At 38.9% G+C, this 15,325-nt stretch overlaps 1 protein-coding gene across 9 annotated transcripts in view; it reads left to right on the forward strand.

The window, feature by feature from the left end:
- Window positions 1-15,325, forward strand: part of KCNH5 (potassium voltage-gated channel subfamily H member 5) — a 439,958-nt gene that overhangs the window by 252,041 nt on the left and 172,592 nt on the right. The window lies entirely within an intron of this gene.

The following is a 15,325-nucleotide window of genomic DNA, read 5'->3' on the forward strand; positions in this document are numbered from 1 at the left end:
AAAAAAATGTACATCTGAGAAGGTTAATGTTAAAGGTGAAATAAAAATGAATTTAAATGAAAGATCTTTTACAAACATGTTTAAGACATTAAAATGGGCTAACCTAATGGAAAAAAAGCATGGATGTTACTTCTGTCTGAATGAGGATCTCTTAAGGGTTGCTTTTCACTAACAGAAGAAGCAGAGCTCAATAATTGTGACAAATAGAAGTTTTCTTGTGCATCTGCATACAAAAGATATTCCATGCATGTTTTGGTTTTTGCAAGCCTATTAATAAAATCCCACCCAGATGCATAAGAATTTGGGAAATAGCATTTTAGGGACAGAGAGGAAAGAAAAGACATATGCCAAAATGTATGCCTAGACAGGGTGTGCAGGAATTCCCAGGAGTTGCATTGTCAATGAGCCTGAATTTTAAAATGCTTCTTACACTAAATACCATATGCTCTGCTGAACAATAAGAAAACAAAAATTGGCTTCCAACTCTGGCGTTTAGGAAAGAACCTAAAGCAGAACAGGAGGCTTGCATATCTGTTAGGCATTCAGTTATTTAACAAATTGTGTGTGTGTGTGCATGTGTGTATAATACACAAAACTTTAAAATATATTCATAGACAAAAGAATTATTAACCAAACCGAAGAGAGAAGAGCTATTTAAGAATATATTTAACTATATTTAAGAATTCATTGTAAGTTAAAAACTGAATTGCAAAGATAAATATATTATTTTTAAAGTGTAAAATTCACTAAAATGGCTGGCACCGTGGCTCACTTAGCTAATCCTCCGCCTGTGGTGCCGGCACCCCAGGTTCTAGTCCCCGTCGGGGCACTGGATTCTGTCCCGGTTGCTCCTCTTCCAGTCCAGCTCTCTGCTGTGGCCCGGGAAGGCAATGGAGGATGGCCCAAGTGCTTGGGCCCTGCACCCGCATGGGAGACCAGGAGGAAGCACCTGGCGCCTAGTTTCTGATCAGCGCAGCGGGCTGGTTGAAGTGTGCAGGCTGTGGAGACCATTTGGGGGGTGAACCAATGGAAGGAAGACCTTTCTCTGTCTCTCTCCCTCTCTCACTGTCTAACTCTGCCTGTTAAAAAAAAAAATGCACTAAAATATCTAAAGAGTCTTGCCCCATGGCCAACATAAATATCAGAAGAACTGGGAGCTAAATGTAAAAAAGAAATCATAAACTATGAACTCTTAAAAGAAAATATATGAATACATTGAACCTATCCTTGTACATATTAAAGTAAACAACAAAGGTAACTGATAAGTAGGTTTAACTAAAACTGTAAAAAAAAAAAAAAAAAAACCGTAAAATCCCTCATACCAAAAAACCATGAAAATGAAACTGAAATAAAACATTTGTTATAAGTATCAACAGTGAACATCTAATTGCCTTAATATGTAATGAAATTTTATAAGTCAATAAAAAGAATTGGAATACTTGGGGAGAAAAATGAGCTGAAGACGTAGATAATGTGTAGAAAACAAAAATGTAAATTACGAAGTAACACACACACGTGTATTTTTATATGGCAAAGAGACCCAGAAACAAACCATTTTTAGTATGTCACATGGACAAAGATAATGCCAGTCTTGGCACAGGCTACGGTGACTGGCATTGTTACTTAGTTCTAGAATGTGTGTAGACTGTTAGGGAATTTCTTGAAAGCAGGTCGACCAAGATAATGGAGCTCAGTGCTGGTGCCTCTTCCCTCTTCTGGTGTAGTCACTCTTCCACGCTCATCTTGTCTCTAATAGTGAGTGCTAGCTACCCCACCCCCACCCCACAGGCTTCCCTGTCCAGCTGCCTGCTCATGTTCAGTGAGCTAGTCCAAAACAAAGTTCCCAATCATCTCCTGAAACCCTGTTCTGATTGTTCCCAAGGGCATTTAATGGAAACCCCACTCTTAAGCTATTTGGTATAAAAATCTCCACAGTTAAAGCTCTATCCGATCCTTTTAGCCTAACCTCCTGTCTTACCACCTCCTGCTATCCCCTACTCCAAGGAGCCATCCTGTGCTCCATGGGTATTGTAACAGCCAATTGATTGGTCTGGCGTTTCTTTCTCTCTTTATAGCCTATTCTCAACACAGTATCCGGTCAACATATATGACTTTCTGTCTGTCTCTCTCCCTGTTACCTATTCATCTGTGCTGTATGGTTTATATTTATATATATAAAATGAGTCAAATTCATTGAACCTGTTAAAATACAAGTGTAGAGAAAATAAAATGAGTTTGATGCCAGTAGGCATATGTATTCTGTAGTTAGAGTCACAGTCTTAGAATTATGGATGTATTTTAAGACATAACCAGCAAACAGCTTCTGAACTCTATCAGGGATCCACGGTTTACTGCAGTGGCCTCCGTTAGACTTCCTGTTCCTCAATAAACCAAATCTTGCATGTTCCTATAAGCACCTTGTTTCATTTTCTGATGGATTCTTTCAAATGTTTTCTGAATGACAGTATCAATTATGGCTATGAGGATTTGTTGAAAAGAAGGAAAATACAATGTACGAAGTCAAATGACTTTGTTTTACTGTTTCTGTTCTCTTGTTATAAAACAGGAATACATTTCCTCTATTACTAGTACAATGGAATGTAATGATGCACTATAGCTAATTAGAGAGAAACCTTTGCCCAATTACTGATACTTCCTTCCATCCTTTCCACATACTTAGTTTTATAGATTTTTGAATTCAGCCTTAACCCTCAAGCAAATTAATCAGTGTTATTCAATTCCGTCTTAACGTGCCTTATGTGAATAATGCCTTCTCAAATACAATTGTAGCATTAAAATTTGTACTGGGCAGGAGTGTGGCATTTCTAACATGCATGTTTGCTTTAAGCAGTATTTTATAAAAATACAAAAGTGCTGCATTAATTTTATTCAGTTGAAAATATTTTTATTGACTGCTGATTACCACAGTTGCTTTAGATTCTTTTTAAATTCAATAACCAAATCTTTCCCCTGGGCTTTGCCACTTGCTGACATTCTGGACATTCAAAAGGCAGAAATGGGAGAGTGGAATGAGTGAGGGATTATGGGAAAAAATAGAAGGGATGATGGGTAAGCCCAGAAAATCTACATTGCAGTTTGAAATGACTTTATTGGAAAATAATTCAAATTAACTACATTGCTAGAGACTTTATTTTGAGTTTTTGGTACCATGTGAAAAATATATAGCCTCTATAACATTATGCAGACCACTTATTTCCTATCCTATTGGAAATTTTTTCCAACCTGCTTTATAGAATGAAGTCTAAAACTTCAGCATTTTAATTTAATTCACTATCTTATTTTTTTTGTTGTTGTTCTAATGGGTAGCTTTAAAAAATCAGTAGAAAAAGCTCGTTGGTCTTCAATTTTTCTTTTGTTTCATATGTTTGATAATAAACAAAGTAGTAGTGGAAAGACAGCATCATCTGAAAATTCTGACAGAATTACTCAGAACATTCAAGTAGCATTGTGCCTTCATACAAAGTGCTATCTTGAATGTTTTAAAATACTGGAAATTTTTAAGCAAATCTAATGCAGATGCACTGGACTTCATCCAAATGCAGTAGGCAATCTATTTAGACGTACCTACAAGTGAAAGTAACTTCCTTTTGTCAGCTTATATACATGAGGTTACTTCCAGAAATTTGTAGGAAAATGGAATTAAAAGGTAAGTTGATTTGGATACAAAAACATTTTTAAATCCAAAATGTTTTTAAATTAATGCCAAAGAGAAAAAGCATTATCATTTGTAGACTTAATTATATGCCTTCTATCTTGTTAGCTTAGTAGTTGGAACCACTTAGTTGCTAGGTGCAAGACTGTTGTTATAATACCAAGAAAAATGTTGTATGTGTTATGAGACTGTACATTTTTTTAAAAAAGCAATATACAATAAAGAGATGAATTCATTGGGTGTACATACATGCTCTCTAATGATTATTAAAAGAGCTTCATCACAATTTTTTTCCATATGTTCCACAATCTTTTCAAACATCCTTGGTATTTTTTTAACTTGGAAAAACATATTTATATATAATTTTTAACATTGCTCCATGTGAAAAACAGGGCTTATATTTTTCTGAGGTGACATCATTTTCTTGGCACAACATTTAAATGCTCAAGCATACATCACTGTCTGTGGTGACAGACACTTGAAGCCAAGAATGAAGGCACGTACTTTCTAGTAGGAGCACCACAGACACATGTGCTGCATAGGATGTGCCATGGTGAATGTGCCACGTGAACACACCAGAATAAAACTGGATTTATGGTAAGATGATTTAAAAGCACTCTTTATGATCAAATGAGGTGATAAGCATCCAATACAATCTATGCTAATTATATCATAGACAAAATATTGGTTCACTTTCTGGCTGGTTATTTTAAAATAAATCTCACCAAAAGCAGCATCCTTACTAGAAGCTAAACATGGTATAAAGTTCTGAGAATATGGTTATATAATAAATAAAATATATATATGTATATAATATTAAAGGTAATATGAATATTTTGTTTGGCTAAGAGAATATTCGGGGGCAGATATGGATAAGTAATTTGCAGTATTAGGTGGGTTTAAAAATGGAATGATCATGTGTTTTGTAGGAAGTTCACTCCCTGCTGGTAAGTTTGCAGGTGCATAAGTAGAGCATAGCAAGAAATGGACTGGCGCTGGCACCACAGCTCACTAGGCTAATCCTCCGCCTTGCGGCACCGGCACACCGAGTTCTAGTCCTGGTTGGGGCGCTGGATTCTGTCCCGGTTGCCCCTCTTCCAGGCCAGCTCTCTGCTGTGGCCAGGGAGTGCAGTGGAGGATGGCCCAAGTGCTTGGGCCCTGCACCCCATGGGAGACCAGGATAAGCACCTGGCTCCTGGCTTCGGATCAGCGTGGTGCGCGGGCCGCAGCACGGCGGCCACTGGAGGGTGAACCAACGGCAAAGGAAGACCTTTCTCTCTGTCTCTCTCTCTCATTGTCCACTCTGCCTGTCAAAAAAAAAAAATACACAATTATGTCTGAATGATTTGAGGTACTGTCATACATCATAGCTCTTTTATAATTAAGACATGTATGCTTAAGGTATTCTGTGTAAAATTATATGATAAAGATGTGTAAGAACCACCTAACTGATTTGAGGTAATGTTATACATCATAACTAATTTATAATTAAGACATCTATATGTAAGTTATTCTGTAGAAATAATAAAGATGTGTAATAACTCAATAATAATTTCCCCAGCAACTTTTGAAATTAGCTGGCTTTTCTATGATTATAGAACAAAAATTATTAGGACTGAAAATCGCTAATAGGGCTGTGCCAGGCCAATATCAAACAACCAGATTGTTTAATAAAAACTGTGTTCTTTAAGTAAGCTGCTGGCTGAGCAAGAAACATTAAATGTGGTATATGGTAATAAAAGTTGTCCTGCAGCCCCACATCTGAAAGCTATTATTTTTCTGTCTGTCTCTAAATATGGTAAGAGAACTGTTACTCATTGGTACCTACTGAAATATTATGAAGTCAGCATTCAGAATTATTGATTATTCTTTTTTTAAACTTTTATTTAATGAATATAAATTTCCAAAGTACAGCTTATGGATTACAATGTCTTCCCCCTCCCATAACTTCCCTCCCACCCCCAACACTCCCCTTTCCCGCTCCCTCCCCCCTTCCATTCATATCAAGATTCATTTTCAATTCTCTTTATATACAGAAGATCAGTTTAGTATACATTAAGTAAAGATTTCAACAGTTTGCACCCACATAGAAACACAAAGTGAAAAATACTGTTTGAGTACTACTTATAACATTAAACACAATGTACAGCACATTAAGGACAGAGATCCTACATGAGGAGTAGGTGCCCAGTGACTCCTGTTGTTGACTTAACAAATTTACACTCTTGTTTATGGCATCAGTAATCACCCCAGGCTCTTGTCATGAGCTGCCAAGGCTATGGAAGCCTTTTGAGTTCACTGACTCTGATCATATTTAGACAAGGTCGTAGTCAAAGTGGAAGTTCTCTCCTCCCTTCAGAGAAAGGTACCTCCTTCTTTGATGACCTGTTCTTTCCACTGGGATCTCACTTGTGGAGATCTTTCATTTAGGTCATTTTTTTTTTTTTTTTGACAGAGTGTCTTGGCTTTCCATGCCTGAAATACTCTCATGGGCTCTTCAGCGGGATCCGCATGCCTTAAGGGCAGATTCTGAGGCCAGAGTGCTGTTTGGGACATCTGACATTCTATGAGTCTGCTGTGTATCTCACTTCCCATGTTGGATTGTTCTCTCCCGTTTTGATTCTATCAGTTAGTATTTGCAGACACTAGTCTTGTTTATGTGATCCCTTTGACTCTTAGTCCTATCATTATGATCAATTGTGAACAGAAATTGATCACTTGGACTAGTGAGATGGCATTGGTACATGCCACCTTGATGGGATTGAATTGGAATCCCCTGGTATGTTTCTAAATCTACCATTTGGGGCAAGTCAGCTTGAGCATGTCCCAAATTGTACATCCCTTCCCTCTCTTATTCCCACTCTTATATTTAACAGGGATCATTTTTCAGTTAAGTTCCAACACTTAAGAATAACTGTGTATTAATAACAGAATTCAACCAATAGTATTAATTAGAAAAAGCAAAAAAATACTAAGAGGGATAATGTATTAAGTTGTTTATCAACAGTCAGGCCAAGGGCTGATCAAGTCACCGTTTCTCATAGTGTTCATTTCACTTGAACAGATTTCCTTTTTGGTGCTCGGTTAGTTGTCACCAATCAGGGAGAACATATGATATTTGTCCCTTTGGGACTGGCTTAATTCACTGAGCATAATGTTTTCCAGATTCCTCCATTTTGTTGCAAATGACCGAATTTCATTGTTTTTGACTGCTGTATAGTATTCTATAGAGTACATATCCCATAATTTCTTTATCCAGTCTACTGTTGATGGGCATTTAGGTTGGTTCCAGGTCTTAGCTATTGTGAATTGAGCTGCAATAAACATTAGGGTGCAGACCGTTTTTTTGTTTCCCAATTTAATTTCCTTTGGGTAAATTCCAAGGAGTGGGATGTCTGGGTCGAACGGTAGGGTTATATTCAGGTTCCTGAGGAATCTCCAGACTGACTTCCATAGTGGCTTGACCAGTTTGCATTCCCACCAACAGTGGGTTAGTGTCCCTTTTTCCCTACATCCTCGCCAACATCTGTTGTTGGTAGATTTCTGAATGTGAGCCATTCTAACTGGGGTGAGGTGAAACCTCATTGTGGTTTTGATTTGCATTTCCCTAATTGCTAGTGATCTTCAACATTGTTTCATGTGCCTGTTGGCCACTTGGATTTCCTCTTTTGAATAATGTCTATTTTGAAAAATGTCTCTTAAGTGGGTTGTTTGTTTTGATGTTGTGGAGTTTCTTGATTTCTTTGTAGATTCTGGTAATTAACCCTTTATCTGTAGCATAGTTTGCAAATATTTTTTCCCATTCTGTCGGTTGCTTCTTCACTTTCCTGTTTCTTTTGCAGTACAGAAACTTCTCAATTTGATGCAATCCCAAATGTTAGTTTTGGCTTTGACTGCCTGTGCCTCCAGGGTCTTTTCCAGGAAGTCTTTGCCAGTGCCAATATCTTGCAGGGTTTCTCCAATGTTCTCTAATAATTTGATGGTGTTGGGTCGTAGATTTAGGTCTTTAATCCACGTTGAGTGGATTTTTGTGTAAGGTGTAAGGTAAGGGTTTCTTTTAAGGAATGAATTTGTTTATTAGAGATAGAGAGAGAGAGCACAAGAACGAGCTCATATCTGCTGATTTGCTTTCTAAATGCCCACCATGCCTGGGACTGGGTCAGGACTGAAGCGAGGTACTTAGTCCAACCTCCCACATGGGTAGAAGGAATCCAATTACTTGAGCCATTACACTGCCTCCTAGGGTCTGTGTTAGGCAAGAAGCTGGAGCCAGGGAATAGAATCCAGGCACTCCTATGTCAGACACAGTACCTTAACTGGTAGCCTAAATGTTACTCCTTTCTGGCTGACCTATATACTTTATCTGAGAAGGCAGAGACTATTTGAAAGCTCAGTTTTATTTTGCCTTGCATGTGTCAGGAGTTAAGTAAAATAACACTTGCATAGCATTACAAGTTGATGAGAACTTCAGTATTTTCTGTAATGATGATTTTGAAACATCCTAAAGTATATATGAACAGGTTTCAGAAAGTCCATGCAAAATGGAATTAAAGGATAACTTAATTTTGGTGCAAAAAAATCTTGAAATTAATGCATAATCATTTCATAATATACATATTTTTGAACTTTTTGAACACCCCTAATGTGCCTGGAGTTAACTTTTGATTCCATTTTCCCGTGAACTTTTGGAAGTATCCTTTCATTAGTTTGTCAGGTTTTCAGTATAGTTTAAAAATTCTCTAATACAAGTCTCACATTATTGTTACCAAACCTGTTAGTAAATTTTTGTGAATCAGCTAGTAGGCAGGTTTCTTTTTTTTTTTTTTTTTATGGTAACGATATGGAGGCGTCAATAACTAAGTTAAATCGTGAATGATTCACAACTTCCCTCTGGAAATAATATTAAGTGCATTGTTGAAATGATCTGAGTGTGGTAATGCCGCCTAGCTTCTGTTTCATCTTCTCAGTACTCTGCCTCCAGCTCCTGGGGAAAGGCCAGAGGGACCACTTGATAGCCGTAGTCACGGAGCGAGAACAAAGACTTGTGTGCAGAGGGCCACAGAGTTTGCTCAGTAGCCTGGCATTGTCTGGACTGTGAGAATTGGTTTCCATCCCTTCACACTGATAGCTACCATAAAAATGATACCACCCACCTTCCTTATTTGGCTGGAGGGCGAAAAGCGCCCGCTTAGAGCCTGCAGGAGCAGGCAATAATAAGAGGTAGCAAATAACCTGGCGCACTGCGGCTACAATCCACATCTTTCTTCACCAGTCAGCAACTCTAAGCACTGCATCATCCCAGGCACCACTTTAAATCGTCACCTTTGCTTGCTGTTCAGTGGGGGCTGTTGTCTTGTAGAGCAGTTTGGATGAATAAAATGTACAGACTTGTACGTTGAATGCAAATTCTCAAGTCTGTTTTAGACTTTGGGGAAAAAGTCAGTCATGCCCGAAAGCACTTGCTGCAGGCAGTATTATAGTGTGAGTAGATGCTTGCAGCCCACCTGCTATTTTCCTCTGAGAAGCCATGATCGATCTGTTGTCGGACTCCCACTGGAGTGTGGCTGTGGTCGTGCGATGGCTGCACTTACTCTTGAATGAGATCATGGTTTTTCGTGCCACTTTGACAGGTCTTTTACGTGAAAGTTGCACTTTGCAAAGTATAGGATTTCATAAACTGACCTTTTTTAAAAAGATGCATCCAATTCTGTGACTTCTGCCCTTTTTTGATTACTATTAACCATGTTTGTCATTTGTAAAATTTTCTTTCAGGATTTTGTGACTTTCTCTCCTCTCTACTCACTCTCCCAACTCTCTCTTAGTCTTATGATAATGAACAAAAAATGGCTGGCTTTTGCAACAGAGTGGTGACTGTTGATTTTGTATTCACTTGTATTCTATGAAGTACTGGAAATCCACTTTTAGCTCCTTGACTAGTAGTGCCAAGTAACCATGGTCATCCCTGACTGACATAGCAGAAGGCAGCAAGGGTGTAGAGAAAAATAGATTTAAAAGAAAAGAGCCCGTGTGAACAGATCCCTCTGTGTGTTCACCACCAGTAGCTGAGCCGCTGCTTTGGGGTGTGTTTTGGAGTCGAGGGAGGGTCACGTGGCCGTGCAACCTGATGGCTGTCTGTCAACCCCACTGGCTAGGAAATGCGACATCTCTTGTGACCATCATCTGCCCTTTTCACACATTCACATCCTTCTTCATTTCTTTATGTCTTGAGATTTCTTGAGGAAGTCCTTGCTTCCCTAATTTCTGCTAAGGAGATCTCTGAGGGACAGAAAACAGCCATAAAAGGCAGAATTTACACATAGGAAAATTCTCATTCTCCAAAAAGCGCGCCCTACCAGCAGACTCTGTGGTAGAGTTTATAGTCATTGCTACCGAATGGTAAACAAAAGCGAACACACATTCTTATATTGCTCAGAGACTCCTGGGAGGCGAAAATAAATAATTATAAATATGAGATCCCAAGTTATTGTGATGCTTTAAGTGCAATATAAAGAGCCATGGAAGGTACAATAAAGGGAGGGCAAGAGTCTAATTTAGGTTGTGAGAATTTGTTCAAGGAAGGTAAGAGAAAAACAATAAAATGTGGACATAAGGGCTTGTTAGAAGCTGGCATTTTTCACGTATTTTATAACAAAGCTCAAATTCTATGTTGCTAATAATCAAATAACTGTTCCGAAGGGGGAAGCAATAGAAAGGAGAGAAAGCAAAGCTCTAGTTAGTTAGTCCATCAGCTTCTGGTAAGTCATTAATTAGCAGAACAGAACCTGTGTGTTTCGTGTGCTACGTAACAGTCTCAGCTGGTTTGTCATGTGGGTTAAACACCTGGCTCTGAAATCAGTGCCAACACATACGTTGATGGAGGCACACATTCGATTTAACTAACCGGTCCCTGTTGGTTTAGAGCATGCTAAACAAATGTGCATATCTGCTTCCTTGAGGGCTTTGTCTGTAGATTTAATTTGCATGTGCTGTAGAGGTGGAAAGGCTAATGGGCAGTGTATGGGTAAGTGTGAGAGAGCGTTTGCAACCAGAGTGTACATGTGGACACTCTGTCATCATGCCTTTCAAGGACGAATCACTGTCAGAAGTAGTGTTGGAAGCCTTTTTTGAACAATTTCTGTGTGGTAGCATTGGAATGTGCCTACTCATACTGTGCCCTGAGATTTTGTGGCTATTTTGTTTCTAAAAAATGTTTATTTAAATAGCAATACATAACTGTTAGATAAAATTAGAAATAGCTAGTAAAAGAAGAAAATATGCAAAATCACTCATAATCTCACTACTTACTGAAATAGGTTATGCCACATTGATTCCAGGTAATTTTGTAAACATATTTCCAGGGGTCATACCATAACTGAAACACAAAATCAAAAGTGTTTTGGATTTTTATTTGGATTTTGGACTATTCTCATACAAAGAATGCTGTCTTTTGGGATAGGATCCAAGTCTAAACACATTCATTTATTGTTCATATGCACCATATACACACGGCTGGGAAAATGATTTTGAGTGGTATTTTTAATGCCCCTGAATTTTGAATGCAGTTCACCACGTGAGGTCAGCCGTGCAACTTTCCCCTTGTGGTACCATATTGGTGCTCAAAAAGCTTCAGTTTCAGATTGGAGATGTTCAGCCTATACTGTATAATATTATATTCTACCTTATGGATACTTTGTGATGTATCATTGGATAATTAATATGTCTAATGATTGCATTAAGGTAAACACAGAGTGAGATTTCCAAGTCAAAGGGTATGCCCATGTAGAGTCCACATTAATGGGTAAATATCCAAGCAGGCTGTGATGGATAAGACCTACAGGAACAGTATGAAGTCTTCCATTCTAGTGAACTCATCTCCTAGTCTAGGTGACAAATTCCAGCTGGATAAGCCAGCTACTCGGTATCCGAATGTATATTCTTTCATGATCCTTTCTAAGTTGAAAAAGTAAATGCATATTTGGAAAGAGCTAGTTAGAAACAGCAATTTCCCTTTAGCAGCCAGGAAAAATCAAAAGACAGAATTTGAATTGATACCTTAATATTGTGGCCCTTGTATCAAGTCTCCTGTTGACTGTAAATGAGAAACAAATGGGAAGCAGCTCCCTCGGGGAAACCCATTTACTCCTGGAACAGAAACACCCAGCGGACTAGCAGGGTACACCCAGCCCTTTCAGTGAAGATCCGCCTTGCCTAACAGCACGGCCTAAAATGCCAGTGCATCCAAAGAGACTTTGCCTGTAAAATCTGGTAGTTTTACTGGGCTTCTGAGTGCCTTGTAAAGAAATAAAATTAATGGCCACATAATTTTAGCTTGTTTTTAGTGATTTATATGATCCTATGAATCACAGAACACAGTAGGATTAGAAGTAGTTCACTTATTCAACCATTCTAACTGTGTTAGTTGAGTAGCATCCTTGTATAGGACCAGGAAACATGAAACCAAGCCTCAAACTCCAAATCCCTTTTACCTATTCTTAGTGATACTTCATTATTTAAATTTTCTTTTTAGAAGGATTTTCATCTAACAATGAGCATCCATAATTCAAAAATCTGAAATCCACAATGTTTCAAAATCCAAAACTTTTTGAGCATTCGTAGTCTAATAGTTTCCAATTCTCCAATGAAAATGCACATGGTTGTGCATTGTTAACATTTCAAGTAAAAGAGGAAATTCTTTGCTTTTTAAGCTTTGGTTTTCTTAACGTAGAGGAAGATGGTTCTTGCCTGCATTGAAAATTGTCCAATAACTGCACTATTTCTGAAGATGACTAGAGTGCTTTGGGATATACGGAACTCTCTCAATCTTTCTGCCCTTGTAGCAGAGTACTATTTTGCAAGTACTCTGAAGCCAAATAATAGCTATGATTGTGATCATTCTTGTTTCTGTTTTTATTAATCAATAAGAGGCATATAACTTCACTGACCTGAATTGGTATAATTACACCCAGGAATAATGAACCTTGGAATTTTAGTAAGCTTAGGCTGCCTAACTTAGGAGGAATATACAGTTAACATTGCAGTTTCCAATATTGTTAAATAAAAGTTTTTGTGCTCTTATTGGCACCGAGTATAGGAAAAAGCACTCTCATTTGCAAAGAAATTTAGAGTGTAACATTTTAATTTTCCCAAATTCTCTTAAGAACCTAGGTTTCCATAAAAGCTCATTATTTTAATGAACAGGTGTCAGAGAGCCTTGGGATCTTAGCCAAGCCAACAACCATGCAATACTCCTGTAAGAGAGGGCCAAATGAATATGTTAACAGTGATCCAAATATCAGGCCTGTTATTGTGTATGATGTATATTTGAGGATACAACAACAAGACCTGTTCTGCTGTCTACACTTAATAATCCTACTGCTAAATGTATAGTTAATTTGTTTCTCAAAAGTTGTTGGTGAAATCTTCCTACAAACCTACAAAGAATGAATTTCATGTATTTTGCAATTGGAGGGCTATTGTAAAAAGATCCAAATGCAGCACAAAATAAAACAAAGAAACAAATGAAACAAACCCAATAATGTAATTGTTTCTTAACACTTTATTTTAAGGTATTTTATGAGATCAAAAGAGCTGATAGAAAAGCCCAGATATTGATATTATGACCCTTACTTGATAATTAATGGAACATGTGAGCTTAGATTATCATTTAAGAAAGCCTTTTTGTTGCATTTGTGCCTAAGAACATTAGTGTCATAGCCTGGTTGTTCCACATAGGCATACTTTCCGATTAACTTAAGTTTTTAGCAGCATGCAAAACTTTTATGGAAGAAGCTTGAGAAAAGTCTTTCAAATGGCACAGGTGCAAATTATAATAAGATAGGAAAAAAAAGTTCTGGCATTCTGTTACACATTGGGTGATTTCGGATAAAGGTACTGTATATTTTTCTAAGACAAGCTAGAAGAAACAACTTTCATATTTCATCATAAATAAATAACAAATTCTATTTATATGATTTATTTTGAGAGGCAGAGAGAGATCCATAGATGGGGGAGAGAGAGAGAGAAACATAGACAAAGAGAGACAGAGAGAGCTTCCATCCACTGGTTCCTTCCCCAAATGCCCCGAACAAGTGAGGCTGGACAACGAGAAACCAGGAGTTAGGGACTGAGCGTGGTGGCAAGGACACAGCTCAGAGCCACCACGTGCTGCCTTACGGAGTGTGCGTTAGCTGGAAGGTGGCAACGGGAGTGGGGCCAGGACTCAGGCCTCGTCACTCTGATTAGGAATGTGGCAGCCGAATTAAAAAAGGGAAAACAAAAACCTGCTTTTGTCTCTCAAAGGGAAAAAACACACTTTTCTCAAGACCTACATGTTTTCTACTGGTGCCGAATAGGAAATAAGTCTTTATCATGTGGGACTTTTTGTTTATAGTCAGTGGAGTGCATTGATTAAGATCAGGAATCAACAAAAAAAATTTTTTCGAAGTACCACATAGTAAATAGCTTGCACCTTGTCAGCCAGGGATTTGTTGCCATTACTCAGCTTTTCCATGGAATCATTAAAGGAGCCATATACAATATTTAAATAAATGCACCTTGCAGTGTTCTAGTAAAACCTTATTTATGGACACATTAATTTTAATGCCATGTACTTCCTGGAGTACATGAGATTTTTTTTTCCTTTTAATTTTTTTTTTTTTTTTTTTTGGACAGGCAGAGTGGATAGTGAGAGAGAGAGAAAGGTCTTCCGTCTTCCTTTGCTGTTGGTTCACCCCACAATGGCCGCTGTGGCCGGCGCGCTGCAGCCGGCGCACCGCGCTGATCCGATGGCAGGAGCCAGGTACTTCTCCTGGTCTCCCATGGGGTGCAGGGCCCAAGGACTTGGGCCATCCTCCACTGCACTCCCGGGCCAGAGTAGAGAGCTGGCCTGGAAGAGGGGCAACCAGGACAGAATCCAGTGCCCTGACGGGGACTAGAACCTGGGGTGCCGGCACCACAGGTGGAGGATTAGCCTAGTGAGCTGCGGTGCCGGCCTCCTTTTAATTTTTAAAAACCACTTGAAAATGTGAAAATCATCCTTCGGTCCATGGCCTACACATACAGGAAGTTGCGTCAGGCTTGGCCTTCAGGAAGCAATTAGTTGATTTCTACCAAAGACTGCTGGACCTCTGATCAGATTGCAGCCTCACTGCCCCAAGGTCTTTGTGTGCCTTGCCTGCCTTAGTGTTCTTCAGGGAGCTTACCAGAAACTGAGTGTGACACACACTCACACACACTCCCACACAATTGCAATTGATTTTAAAAGCCATACAAGGTCTTCAAAAATTCATGGAAAACACGTTTTTATGATAAAACCTCTGTATGGGGCCCAGTGCTGTGGCTTAGAGGCTAAAGCCACCGCCTGCAGTACCAGCATCCCATATGCTTGCTGGTTGAGTCCCGACTGCTCCACATCCTATCCAGCTCCCTGCTGTGGCCTGGGAAGGTAGTAGAGGATGGCCCAAGTCCTTAGGCTCCTGTACCCCCTGGTTCCTGGCTTCAGATTGGCCCCACTCCAGGGCCATCTGGGGAGTGAACCAGCAGATAGAAGACCTCTCTCTTTCTCTCTCTCTCTCTGCCTCTCTTTTATTTTTATTTTTTTATTTTTATTTTTTGACAGGCAGAGTGGACAGTGAGAGAGAGAGAGACAGAGAG

The sequence above is a fragment of the Oryctolagus cuniculus genome, chromosome 20 (assembly GCF_051225735.1).
Source record: "Oryctolagus cuniculus isolate XC-2025 breed Fujian yellow rabbit chromosome 20, ASM5122573v1, whole genome shotgun sequence".
NCBI classification, from domain to species: Eukaryota; Metazoa; Chordata; class Mammalia; order Lagomorpha; family Leporidae; genus Oryctolagus; species Oryctolagus cuniculus.